The following is a 13,584-nucleotide window of genomic DNA, read 5'->3' on the forward strand; positions in this document are numbered from 1 at the left end:
GTGATACACCATATTAACAAATTGAAGGAGAAAAAAAACATATGATCATCTCATTAGATGCAGAAAAAGCTTTTGACAAAATTGAACAGTCATTTATGATAAAAAAAACTCTCCTGATAGTGAGCATAGAGAGAGCCCACCTCAACATAATAAAGGCCATATACAACAAACCCACAGCAAACATCATTCTCATTGGTAAAAACTGAAAGCATTTCCTCTAAGATCAGGAAGAAGACACGATGTCCACTCTTGCCACTATTATTCAACTTAGTTTTGGAAGTCCTAGCCACAGCATTCTTAGAAGAAAAAGAAATAAAAAGGAATACAAATTGGAATAGAAGAAGTTAAACTATTACTGTTTGCAGATGACATGATACTATACATAGAGAATCCTAAAGATGCCACCAGAAAACTACTAGAGCTAATCAATGAATCTGATAAAGTTGCAGGATACAAAATTAGTGCACAGAAATCTCTTGCATTCCTATACACTAACAATGAAAAATGAAAAGAGAAGTTAATGAAACAATCCCACTAACCATTGCAACAAAAAGAATAAAATACCTAGGAATAAACCTAAGGAGGTAAAAGACCTGTACTCAGAAAACTATAATACACTGATGAAAGAAATCAAAGATGACACAAACAGATGGAGAGATATACCATGTTCTTGGATTGGAAGAATCAATATTGTGAAAATGACTATACTACCCAAAGCAATCTACAGATTCAATGAATCACTGTCAAATTACCAATGGCTTTTTTAAAGAACTAGAACAAAAAATCTTAAAACTTGTATGAAGACACAAAAGACCCAGAATAGCCAAAGCAATCTTGAGAGAAAAAAACAGAACTGGAGGAATCAGGCTCCCTGACTTCAGACTATACTACAAAGCTACAGTAATCAAGACAATATGGTACTGGCACAGAAACAGTTATATAGATCAATGGAACAGGACAGAAAGCCCAGCAATAAACCCACGCACCTATGGTCAACTAATCTATGACAAAGGATGCAAGGATATACAATGGAGAAAAGACAGTCTTTTCAATAAGTGGTGCTGGGAAAACTAGACAGCTACGTGTAAAAGAATGAAATTAGAACATGCCCTAACACTATATACAAAAATAAACTCAAAATGGATTAAAGACCTAAATGTAAGACCAGACACTATAAAACTCTTAGAGGAAAACATAGGAAGAACACACTTTGACATATATCACAGCAAGATCTTTTTTGACCCACTTCCCAGAGTAATGGAAATAAAAACAAAATTAAACAAATGGGACCTAATGAAACTTAAACACTTTTGCACAGCAAAGGAAATTATAAACAAGATGAAAAGACAGTACTCAGAATGGGAGAAAATATTTGCAAATGAATCAACAGACAAAGAATTAATCTCCAAAATATTTAAACAGCTCATGCAGCTCAATATTAAAAAAACAAAAACCCAATGAAAAAAATGGGTAGAAGACCTAAATAGACATCCTTCCAAGGAAGACATACAGATGGCCAAGAGGTACATGAAAAGGTGCTCGACATTACTAATTGTAAGAGAAATGCAAATCAAAACTACAATGGCGTATCACCTCACACCAGTTAGAATGGGCATCATCAGAAAATCTACAAACAACAAATGCTGGAGAGGGTGTGGAGAAAAGGGAACCCTCTTGCACCGTTGGTGGGAATGTAAACTGATACAGCCACTATGGAGAACAGTATGGAAGTTCCTTAAAAAACTAAAAATAGAACTACTATATGACCCAGCAATCCCACTGGACATATACCCTGAGAAAACCATAATTCAAAAAGAGTCATGTACCACAATGTTCATTGCAGCACTGTTTACAATAGCAGGACATGGAAGCAACCTAAGTGTCCCCTGACAGATGAATGGATAAAGAAGATGTTTTACATATATACAATGGAATATTACTCAGCCATGAAAAGGAATGAAATTAGGTCATTTGTTGAGACATGGATGGATCTAGAAACTGTCATACAGAGTGAAGTAACTCAGAAAGAGAAAAACAAATATCCTATATTAATGCATATATGTGAAATCTAGAAAAATGGTACAGTAAACCTGTTTGCAAGCCAGAAATAGAGACACAGATGTAGAGAACAAAAGTATGGACACCAAGGGGGAGAAAGTGGGGTTGAGGTGGTGGTGGTGGGATGAACTGGGAGATTGTGATTGACATATATACAGTAATATGTATAAAATAGATAACTAATAAGAACCTGCTGTATACAAATAAATAAATTAAAAAGAAAAAGAAAGTTAAATTGTGGCTGTTAGGGTGGGCCCCAATCTAATCTGACTAGTGTCCTTATAAGAGTAAATTTGTACACATCAAGAGGAACCAGGGATGCTCACATACTGAGGAAAGACCATGTTAGGACACAGTGAAAAAGGGACCTGTGTTCAAGCCAGGGAGAAAGACCATAGAATGAAACACAACCCACCTGCTGACCATTGATCTTGGACTTGCAGCATCCAGAACTGTGAGAAAAGCAATTTCTGTTGTTTAAACCGCACAGTCTGTGGTATTTTGTTACAGCAGCCTAGCAAACTAATATACCTTCTGATCTAGGAAACAGATAAGACATTCTTAATTATTATACCTTACTATAGTCAGATAATTTTCATTTTTAGTGGCAGTAGAAAGAAAAGAAAACTAAATTGAAATCCCACAGATTGGGATCGACTCTGAGCTCTCCAAATTCTTAATATCTTTTTACCCTTGGTTAAAGAATTCACCCTTATAAGGCTTTGCTTTCACCATTAAAAAGAAAAAGTAGGTATTACATATGCAGGGCTGTGGTTTGCATGTATATACACAGTTGTCCCTTGAAGCATATGGATTTGAGCTGCCCCGATCCACTAACACATGGGTTTTTTTCAATAAATAGTACAGTACTACGTGATTCATGATCAGTTGAATCCACAGATGTGGAACTGTGGATATGTATATCCAGCGGACTACCTAGGTTATATGTGGTTTTTCGACTGTGTGGTGGGTCAGTGTCCCTTACCCTACATTGTTCAAGTCAACTGTGTATACATGTGTGTATATGTAAGCACAGTTCCAAGAACATAATTGACATAATCTATGTTCATTGTCTTCTTCCCCTGGGTATGTGATTCTACCAGCAGATCTCCAGTCAGACAATGAAATATGACATCATGATTACAGGAAAGGGATTGGGAATGATTTCAACTCAATTTTCAGGATGAGAAGCTGGAGTATAGACCTTATTCTTATCTTACCCTATTAGGAGGTTATATGCAGATTCCATTTCATATATCTAGCCCAAGCCACCAGAACAAGTCTTAGAATCCAAAAGTGTGTTGTCCTTTTCTTACTTACTTGTCCCACCTTATGGGTTCTGGCTCAGGTGAGCTGGATCCTAGCCTCTAGCCCAAAAACAGCATATCAGCAAGTGAAGATGGCACATTTCCTTTTCCAGAAATTACCCCTGTCCCACCCAGGTCCTCACCCTAGTGATGTGAATGTCCTTGCTCTCCTTCATTATTTTACTCTAAGACTGTGAAGGAGAGTTTTCTCTGCCATAGTATAAGAATATTAAATAAGGCTCCTGTGATGTTGTTTATTACTAGTTCATCTGCGACAGTCAGTTTATTTCTTATGATATTAGGTGTGACTTTTGAGATATAAATAAACTGGAATTCCAATAATTGAAATCCAGTGATTTTTCTCTTCTATAGAAAATTCTGTGGGGAATGCGGGGTGGTGGGGGGAGAGCAACTACAGCAACCAATACAAAAGCTTTCTTTAAAAACAATCTCCTAGGGCTTCCCTGTTGGCACAGTGGTTGAGAGTCCGCCTGCCGATGCAGGGGACACGGGTTCGTTCCCCGGTCTGTGAAGATCCCACATGCCGTGGAGCGGCTGGGCCCGTGAGCCATGGCCGCTGAGCCTGCGCGTCCGGAGACTGTGCTCCGCAACGCGAGAGGCCACAACAGTGAGGCCCGTGTACCGCCAAAAAAAAGAAACAGAAAACAATCTCCTAGTAAAAAAAAAGGAAAGACAAATGAAATAGAATAAGCCCAATAATGAATTCAGAAAAGGAATCATCTGCTTCAGTTTATCTCCCCCTAAAAAAAAGCACAGAATTAACACAGATGAGCTTCCTGAAAGAACTCAATTATTTGATCCAAGTCAGCCCTGAGATAATGCAGTGTTATAGTTCACAAAACAGAAAGTACACAGAATGACTTATGAACACTGAAATCCATTATAAAGGTATTGAAAACCAGAATACAATTTTAAACACCAGCTACTCAGGATAAGAATAATAGTAGTTTCCATGCAACTTTTGAGATTCTAACATGATCATTTTCCTTTAGAAACTTTGAACTTATAAGGTATTTACAGTCTTTGGAACTCAGAGAGGAGGTTGAAGTAGCTATAAGTCAGTTATCTGACTTATAGCTAAAGATAAGTCAGTTATCTTTTTAATCAAAATTGTACAGATATTTCTGTGGAAATTTAGTTGGCATTTAGTAACTAAATGTTATTCAGACAATGTACATTTTAAAAAATAAAGAACTAAATTCAACGAAAAAAGTGATGATTGTCCTTGTAGTAGTATTCCTGGAAAAGTTTAGGTTTATAAATTCCTGTATATATTCCACAAATGGGAAGAATTATGTAAAATATTATTGAAGATTCCTTGATTAAAGCTAAAGACTATGGGAATTAATTTTTACACACTAAATATTCTAAATATAGAAAAGGCATAAGTACATGTTTGTAAATCATTTTTCAAACAATAAATAAAAAATAAGAGTCTCCTTTATTTATAAGAAAAACAAATACTACAAAGGATGAAATATCTCTAGAATACCTTACAAGGTAGTTAAAGCTAGATAACTGACCAAATGAAGCAGGATTATAGAGATTATAGTGATATCAAGATTATAGAGAACAATTTCACAATTTGATTTTATGATAGGTAAATTAAGATAAAGCTATGCTTTTTATGTATGCTTTTAAACTCTTGGCTCATTTAAGTGCTGACATAATAAAGTTTTCCAATTAAAGTGTCATCATATTAATGATAAAAATACTCTGTTATAAAACATGCAATGTCATCACACTGTTTTTAATGAGGAAAAAATCATTGTTTTAAGATTTAATAATTCTGGAAATTAAAACAAAGTTATAGTATGTAAAATAGAGTTGATATCATGGCACTCTAAAACATAAGAAAGCTCAGTGGTGTGGTGAAAGGAAACTAGAGTGGGAGTTAAGTCCTAGGATCTAGTTCTAGTTCTACCATCAGTTAAGTGACAAGGAAATATTTGACAGCTACAGTCTTGTCATCAGTAACAGTAACAGACCATTACGGTCCATTACAACCCAGGCCTGTATAGCCCATCCCCACTTCAGTAGAATGTATTACCTATAAAGTTATCTCCACTTTTAATATACAAACTTCTGGTTCTAAATTGATTATTTTAGCCTTCTGAATTTCAGCAGAATTCAAAATTAGTTTATGTACATGATAAAGCAAAATATACTTCTTATATTCTCCAGTTGAACTGAAAACTAGGCATCACCAATAAGAGATTATATTTACACAAGAGGAATATATCTTTATAAGGAATATGTAGCCCTTGTATGTGTCTGACTACAGTAATACTTAATCTTCTAAGAGCTTTGAAATATACAGTATATATAAGGTTACGTATTATAAATATTTAAAATCTTATACTGATTTGTTAGTGAATATAGCTTTTAAGTAGAAATGTTTTGTTACAATTGTTTCTAGCAGGTTTGTTTTTGGCAAAATTAAAAAAACTCTCCTTCTTTATATGTTGGTTGTGTTTATAATTAGTTTTCATCCTGTGCCTGAAAAAAATATTATTATAAATTTTAGTTTTCTAAATAGATACTACAGTATTTACTTGTGGATTGCATGACCAGATTTTACTTTTTGGAATCCAGTTTATTTTTCCCTACACATCCTTACCTTGTGTTTGGAGGGAAGCAGAGTTTCAGGGCACCTTTGCGTCTTACTTGAACCCTTGCAGAAATCCTTTAAATGGTCTCTTTGTGTTTTTTTACAACACTTAATTTCCAAACTCTGTTACATTTTACTGACAGAGCTATTTCCCTTACATTTTACTGACAAAGATGTTTAATAAACTATGTCATTTTTCTGCTCACAAATCGCCAATGATTTCAGAGTCCAAACTCTATCCTATGCCAGCATATCACTCTTAGGCTCTAGTTTTTTCCTTCTTCTACCTCACAAATGGCTTCCTATTCCATCCAAAATAACATAAAAAAATTAATAGAGTGATATTTAAAGCTCTGCTCCACAAGCATGCACACACACACTCACACACACACACACACACACACACACACGCCAGTGACATGGCAGTAGTCAATCTCACCTTCTTTATTTCTCAGGATACTCTTTCTTTCATCTTTTGTTAAGACCACAGTGGACTTCCTGCCAATGCCTGAATGTGCCCTACAGATGTTTTTCTCTGTCTCTACGTATTTGACATTTTTACCCTTGTACCCTTACTCATCCATCTCTGTGGCTCAAAATTCCACACTTACTTCAAAACAGAGCCTATGTACAACCCTTTCAGTGACATTCGCTCTAATTATTCCTGCCAGAGCTGTGCTCCCATGAGACTTTATTTTTTATAAACAACTATGGTATCTACCAGTCATTATTTTTGATATCTTATTGATAAATTCAATTGTCTCCATAATAGATTGTAAGCATTATGAAAGCAGAAATTATTCCATTCATTTTTTCTCTTCTACCATGTAATAGTTCAAATGTTTAATGAATGAAAAGGAAGTACACATATTATTTATCTCAAACAATTACAGAATCCATATGATTTTAATATAATCTATTTCAGGTACCTTTTGGAAATAAAATTGAAAACAATTATGGAAACTATACATATTTCAAAAGAACTTCTTATATTTTATTTGGAGGCATAGTCACTTTGACATCAAGATGAATTAAATTCACTAGAAGACTAAAGAATGTAGCAAAACTCTAGTCTTGGTCCTCATTTATTCACATAAATATTATCACCATTAACTTTCAACTGTCTCTCCAGGTATAGAGAAGGCAAATTGTCGAGTACCTCAAAGCCAGATCAAATGTTCTGAAAAACTGCTTTGCACCTCCATCTCCTGAATCAACTGTCATAACTTTCCTCCTCCTAAATCATACAACTCCACTAAAGCCCTGGCCTTCAAATCTCTGATAAGCCAGTCTGTATGTCTCCAAATTTATCACTCACTACCTCCCTAAGTGAATTCTTTACTTTAGAAAATTGATTTAATTTTACCCATAAAATGTGTTGCAAATCCCAGCCTCTGTTCCATTGTTTACTTCATTCCTGCCACCTGGAATGTCCTTGCCTTTTCCCTCCTCTCATTAAAGTCGAACTCTCCATGGAAATTTCACTTAACTGGAGTAATCCACAGTGATGTTTCTCTTCCCTGAACTCTTACAGAATTTATTACCTGAACTACTTATTAGTCAAATAAACTATAAGTACTATATTGAAATTCAACCCTTTTTCCCATGGAAATGCTTTATCTGCTCAAATTAATTTTTAGCAATAATTTTTATACTTTTTTATCTACAACTTTTTCAAGGTGGTACTTAACATATAGCTTTAAATATATATTTGGAGAATTGTAAATATTTGCTTTAAAACATCTGAGAATATGATTATTTCTTTTTTATTTACTTTCTGCTATTTTTCATAGGTAGCTACTGAAATGATAAGATATGGAGTCTGTAACATAAGAGTTTATTGTCTAACAGTAAGAACAAATAAATAAATTGAAATCAAGTAATGAAAGTCATGTGCATACAAGCTGTACTAAGGCTAATTTGAGTAAAGTTCATAAGTTTGGGAAGCAGGAAATGCTTGTGAAATTTTTGGGTGAGTTTGCAAATAGTTCATCCAGGGGAGAGTATATAGAGAAAAGATGCTCATGATCATCTAGATTTTAGGAGTTCTTGAATAAACTGCTAAGAAACAGTCAAAGTAATAGGTAGAAATAGAGAGGCAATGATTTCATGCAAGAGAAGATGGTGCTTCAAGGCTGAAGTCCTCAACAGAGTAAGTAGTTGTAATTTTATTAGAAGCTGGAATGAAATTTAAAATGGAAAAGTTTTAGAGGGCTTTGGTAACATAATAGTGATTGCAGTGAAGTTGTAGGAACAGAAAACTGAATGCCATGGATGAGCCTAGCTATAGGTAGAATGTTCTTTGAAGTAACTTGCTTGTAAAAATAGAGAGTAAAACAGGAAATTGTCCAGATTGGTAATAGAAAAATAAATAAAGAATGGAAGTATAACCTCGTAAGCACCAATCAGGCCATAACGTGTCATCTAAAAAGTAATACATGTATAGTAAATCCTGATTGGATGTCTGAGTTTTCAAAAACATGACTGTTTCTTGCTAGTTCATCAACTACTAAACTTTTACAATGGATAAAAGTACTATGTTGACAATATCTTTATATTACTTATTCTATTAATACATTATGTTATTGCAATGAAGTTAATATTCTTTTTGGCTGCTCAAAATCTGAACCTCCTTGCTATGTGTGGAGATTTCTTCATCTTAGTTGAAGGCAGAGTCTCCTTAAAGATTAGGGTACAGACATTAGACCAAGACTCAGTTCATTGCCTGAGCAGGCCATGAAGTTTCAGTCAGGACACAAAAAAGAAGGCACAGCAGAAACACCTATTTGTGGCTAGCAGCTGTGGCAACAAGTTCAAGTTTCCAGGGATAGCACTGGGATGGATGTGTGTTACAGCATTCAATGTCCGATAGCAACTATGCTGGCAGCAGGAAGAACAGTATTTGTACCTGTGGATGCTGCAATAATTCTGCATTATAATTTCTAGTATCGTTTTAAGTTACCTCAAAACCTATTTTTACTGAACTCTTATTTCTCTGAAATCCCTATTCTATTTCTGTTAAATTAGCTAAACTTGGCTTAACTTACTTGAACCTAAGAAGCTTAACTAATCCATGTCTTTTTCTTTTTCAAGTTAATAAACTATTACTTGAGCAGTTTTAGGTTTATGAGAGCATTGAGCAGAAAGTATAAAGTCCTCATATCCTCCTCACCTCCACCATTCCCATCCCAGTCCACTCCTGTAATTAACATGCTGAATTAGTGTTACACCTGTTACAGTTAAGGAGCCAATATTGATACATTGTTATTAACTAAAGCTCATATTTGAAATCAGGGTTCACTCTTTGTGTGTTGTAAATTCTATGGGTTTTGACATGTATTCAACATTACAGTGCCGTACAGTATAGTTTCTAATGCTCTAAAAATCATCTGTGCTCCATGTTTTTATTCTTCCCTCCTTTCCCGTGAACCTCTACCAACCCCCGAACTTTCTACTGTCTCTATAGTTGTATAATTTCCAGACTGTTAGCTAGTTGGAATCATATATAACATGTAGCATGTTCAGATGAAATTATAGCAATACGTATTTAAGATTCCTCCATGTCTTTTTATGGCTTGACAGCTCATTTCTTTATATTGCTGAGTAATACTTCATTGTCTGGTTGTACCAAAGCTTGCTTATCCATTTACTATTGAGGGGCATCTTGGTTGCTTCCAAGCTTTGGCAATTATAAATAAAGCTGCTATAAACATTCATATGCAGGTTTTTGTGTGGCTGTAAATTTTCAACTTATTCAAGTCAATACCAAGGAGTGCAATTGATGGAACTTATCCATTTTTTATACCAGGTAATAAATTAATATATTTCTACAAATAAAAAATGACCATGGTAGGGAAATATAGTTGATTCTCATTAGTCACGACAATTATATTCTATAAAGTCTGGGAGAGTATAGAATTAGCAAATACTGAACAATTGCTTTTAAAGGAAATATAGGGTTAGGTCCTCTGGTGGCAACATTTTTGTCAGCCAATAAGTACATAAGCTTTTGTTCTATATACTTGTGTTTTTGTGTATAGACACTTATATACATAGAATTATATATACATATATAATTTATATATACATATATATTATATAAGTATATATATATACACACATACACCAAAATACACACACATACACACATATAGTTGATTCATTAACAATGAACTCATGTTCCAACAGTACTATAACTCATGTCTAAATTAAGACTATCTAATGCACCTAGTTTCTCCAGAAGGCAAATTGTAGTTTACTTGTGCTTAGTTACTAGACAGTACCCTCAGCAGTATGCTTGAGGGGACATTTTAAACAGTGAAATCACTAACAAAAAACACAAAAGTTCTAAAAATGCATTTGTGCCCTAAATGTGGCACTAAACAGACTACGAAAAGGACACTTGTTTAAAACATGAGAGCTGAAACAAAATGGGCAGAGGATCACCTTGTTCATCCTCAGCTGTGAATGTTAAGCATTGGGCGACTCAAGTTTTTCAGTTCTGTGCACGTCTGCAAATGATCACAAAAGTGCAGCAGGTATCGATTTGGGTGGTACAAACTAGTTTTAATAAGTTAGCAAATTCACAATACAGAATCCATGAACAATGAGGATCAACTTTATGAATGCCTGGAAATTTCTCCTATTTATAACACATATTGTTCATCATACACTTTCAGTGTGGACCTTCTCTAGTAAAAATTTTCCTATCCATATGGCAACTGCAAAGAGAATGCTGAAATATTTCCTTTAAATTGGGTAGAAAGAGAAATTGAGCTGCTTCATCAATATTAGGAATATTTGTTTTGTTTTGAAGATTTATAGTCAACATTTTTGTAATTGTATATATTACCAATGACTTTGTAATGGTGCAACCCGTGAATATAATTTCACTTGTATAAAGTGGTGTGATTTTTATAACTGGAATTTTATAAACAATGAGTCATTAGAAATTGAACGTTTAGTTAGTCAAGAGGTGCTATAGGAAAGTTCCATCATAACATGCTCATATAGGTTTGGTCCACAGGTTACCAAATAATTTCTCCAGCATATTTTCCAGTGCAACCATATTATTGATTTATTTTTTTCAAAGAACCTTCAAATTTCTCACAAGTATACCAAATATTGAAATATTTGTAAAGTCAGAATGATATAAGCTATAGGATTTCTAAATGTTATTATAGATTATATAAATTCATTTACATTACTAAATTCAATTACATCACTGAATTCTCATAACAAATTTGATGAGGAAATTATGGTTCATATATTAATTAACTTCCTAAAAATCAGTTGGTTAAATAATTAAAAACCAAAAGTTTTACTTTGTTGTTCAGGTTTTTATATGCTGTAGTATGTCTCTAGTACAAGGCCCATATCTTTAGGCCTTTGAAATTGTATTGAATTGGAATTCTTTAACTACTACCACTTAGAGTTCATGTCTGTCAAAGCCATTTTTGTAAGTCCAGTAGGGAGTTGAAGATCAAGACATCACAAATTGTTCATTATTGGAACAATGTCTACAGATTAAATCTGCATTATGTATTCTTAACCTGAATATATATTCTGAATTTTAAAATTAAGGAATCTCAGAATCAACAAGGATGATCATAGAGCTAAATAAATTCAGATATCAAAAATTTTTAAGAAATTATGTTGCACTTGGCATTATTTAATTACAGTACTTAAATATTTAAAAATTGTGAAATAACTTATTTTTAAATAATATATTAATATTTAACCTATTTGATTTAAAATGTGTAAGTTTACTTTAGAAGAATTTGATGGAGGATTAAGTGGAAAACCCTAACGTTTTTGAGTATCTAATATTTAAAGATGCTATGGTTATTCTTAAAATGACAGCCTCTTCAGTCACATTAGCACTTAAAATGTGATTTTTTCTTTTATTATTTGCTTCAGATCTTGTACTTCCAGAGAGATTAATCCTATAAAGGGTAGAGATATTCTAAACCTTTGACAGTTCTGCTGAACTTGTTGTTTCTCCCCCTAGAGTTTTACAGTAATACACTCAATTAGTTTCTTTGTCCCAGATTTCATGGAATAATTGCTAGAACTTTATCTAGTGCTTATGAGTCAAAAGTGTTTATTCTTCAGAGAATATTTCCTGAACATTTTAATACTTTCTATGCAAAGTAAAAAAAATTTTAAATCAAAGCCCAACCAATAGTTGCAATTTTTGAATTACTGCTTCACATTTAAATTAACGTATAAAATGCACAAGATATTCTTAAAATAATGTCCCTATTCATATCCTGTTAGCACAGTTTCACTAGCAATTTTCTCCATTATCTATGACTAACATATGTTGGTCACAATCACTTGTGATTTTTTTTGTCTATAAACAACAGAAATTTATTTCTTACGGAGCTGTAGACTAGAAGTCTGAGACTAGGGTGCCAGCATGGTTGAGTGAAGGCCTTCTTCCAGCTTTTTGCTGTGTCCTTACATGTGAGAAGGGGCTAGGGAGTGCTCTCTCTCTCTGACCTCTTTCTTTTTTTTCTTTTTTTAAAATTTTTATTGGAGTATAGTTGATTTACAATGTTGTGTTAGTTTCAGGTGTACAGCAAAGTGAATGTTATACGTATACATATATCCACTCTATTTCAGAATCGTTTCCCATATAGGCCATTACAGAGTATTGAGTAGAGTTCCCTGTGCTATACACTAAGCTGTTATTAGTTACCTCTTTTATTATATATTGTGTATATGTCAACCCTAATCTTCCAGTTTATCTCCTGTGATTTTTTAAGGCTGATTTTATTATTTTCAGATACACAGTTTTATTAATAAATATTATTCATGTTCATTTGAAACACCAGGTATTTTATAAATTGAATTTCAGTGAAAAAAAAGAGGTCTTGATGAAACACTTCAATGGATATATACATATATTAACGTCTAATTCTATTTGCATTTGTCATTCTAGAAGAAACAACAGCTAGTTGATATTTAGTAACCCTCTATAAATAAAGATTGGTTTTCAAAGCCTCAGTAAACATTCCACTCTTTTAGTAGGCAGGATGCCAATTTTTTATAAGCCATAAAGTTAATAGAAGTTTTACTTATTAATAAATGAGAAGGGTTGAGGGACCAAAATATGGCTAAACAAGGATAAAAAATACTATCCTGTATAAAGGAAGATTTGTCATTTACAAAAATAGTCTTATTAAAACTTTTTTTTTCCATTTCAAAGAGCTAGACAAAAGAGATAAAGGAATGTAAAAACTCATCTCTTTCATTGGTGGAAAAAATTATACTAACTTGTAAAGGAAGGATATTTTAAACTTTTATAATTAACATCCATTTTTAATTAGTATCACTGTTGCTGGTAGGAAAAATGAAGACCTAGAGAGAGTTCAAAAAAAGATGAACTATCCCAGTGTAATTACCACAACTCCCAGCAGGGTCTTCTCTCATCTGATTAACACCACAGCAGGAGAGTTATTCCAACACACAGCTAACTGCCATAATCATGAGGAAAATAACAGGGGTGAGAAGACTCAAAGAATTTCCGTGACATTTAAAATCAAGAATCCAGACTTCTTTATGTTGATATTCATTAACTCA

The sequence above is a fragment of the Delphinapterus leucas genome, chromosome 3 (genome assembly GCF_059928025.1).
Source record: "Delphinapterus leucas isolate spDelLeu-1000000601 "Yukka" chromosome 3, BTC_Dleu_Yukka2, whole genome shotgun sequence".
Lineage (NCBI taxonomy): Eukaryota > Metazoa > Chordata > Mammalia > Artiodactyla > Monodontidae > Delphinapterus > Delphinapterus leucas.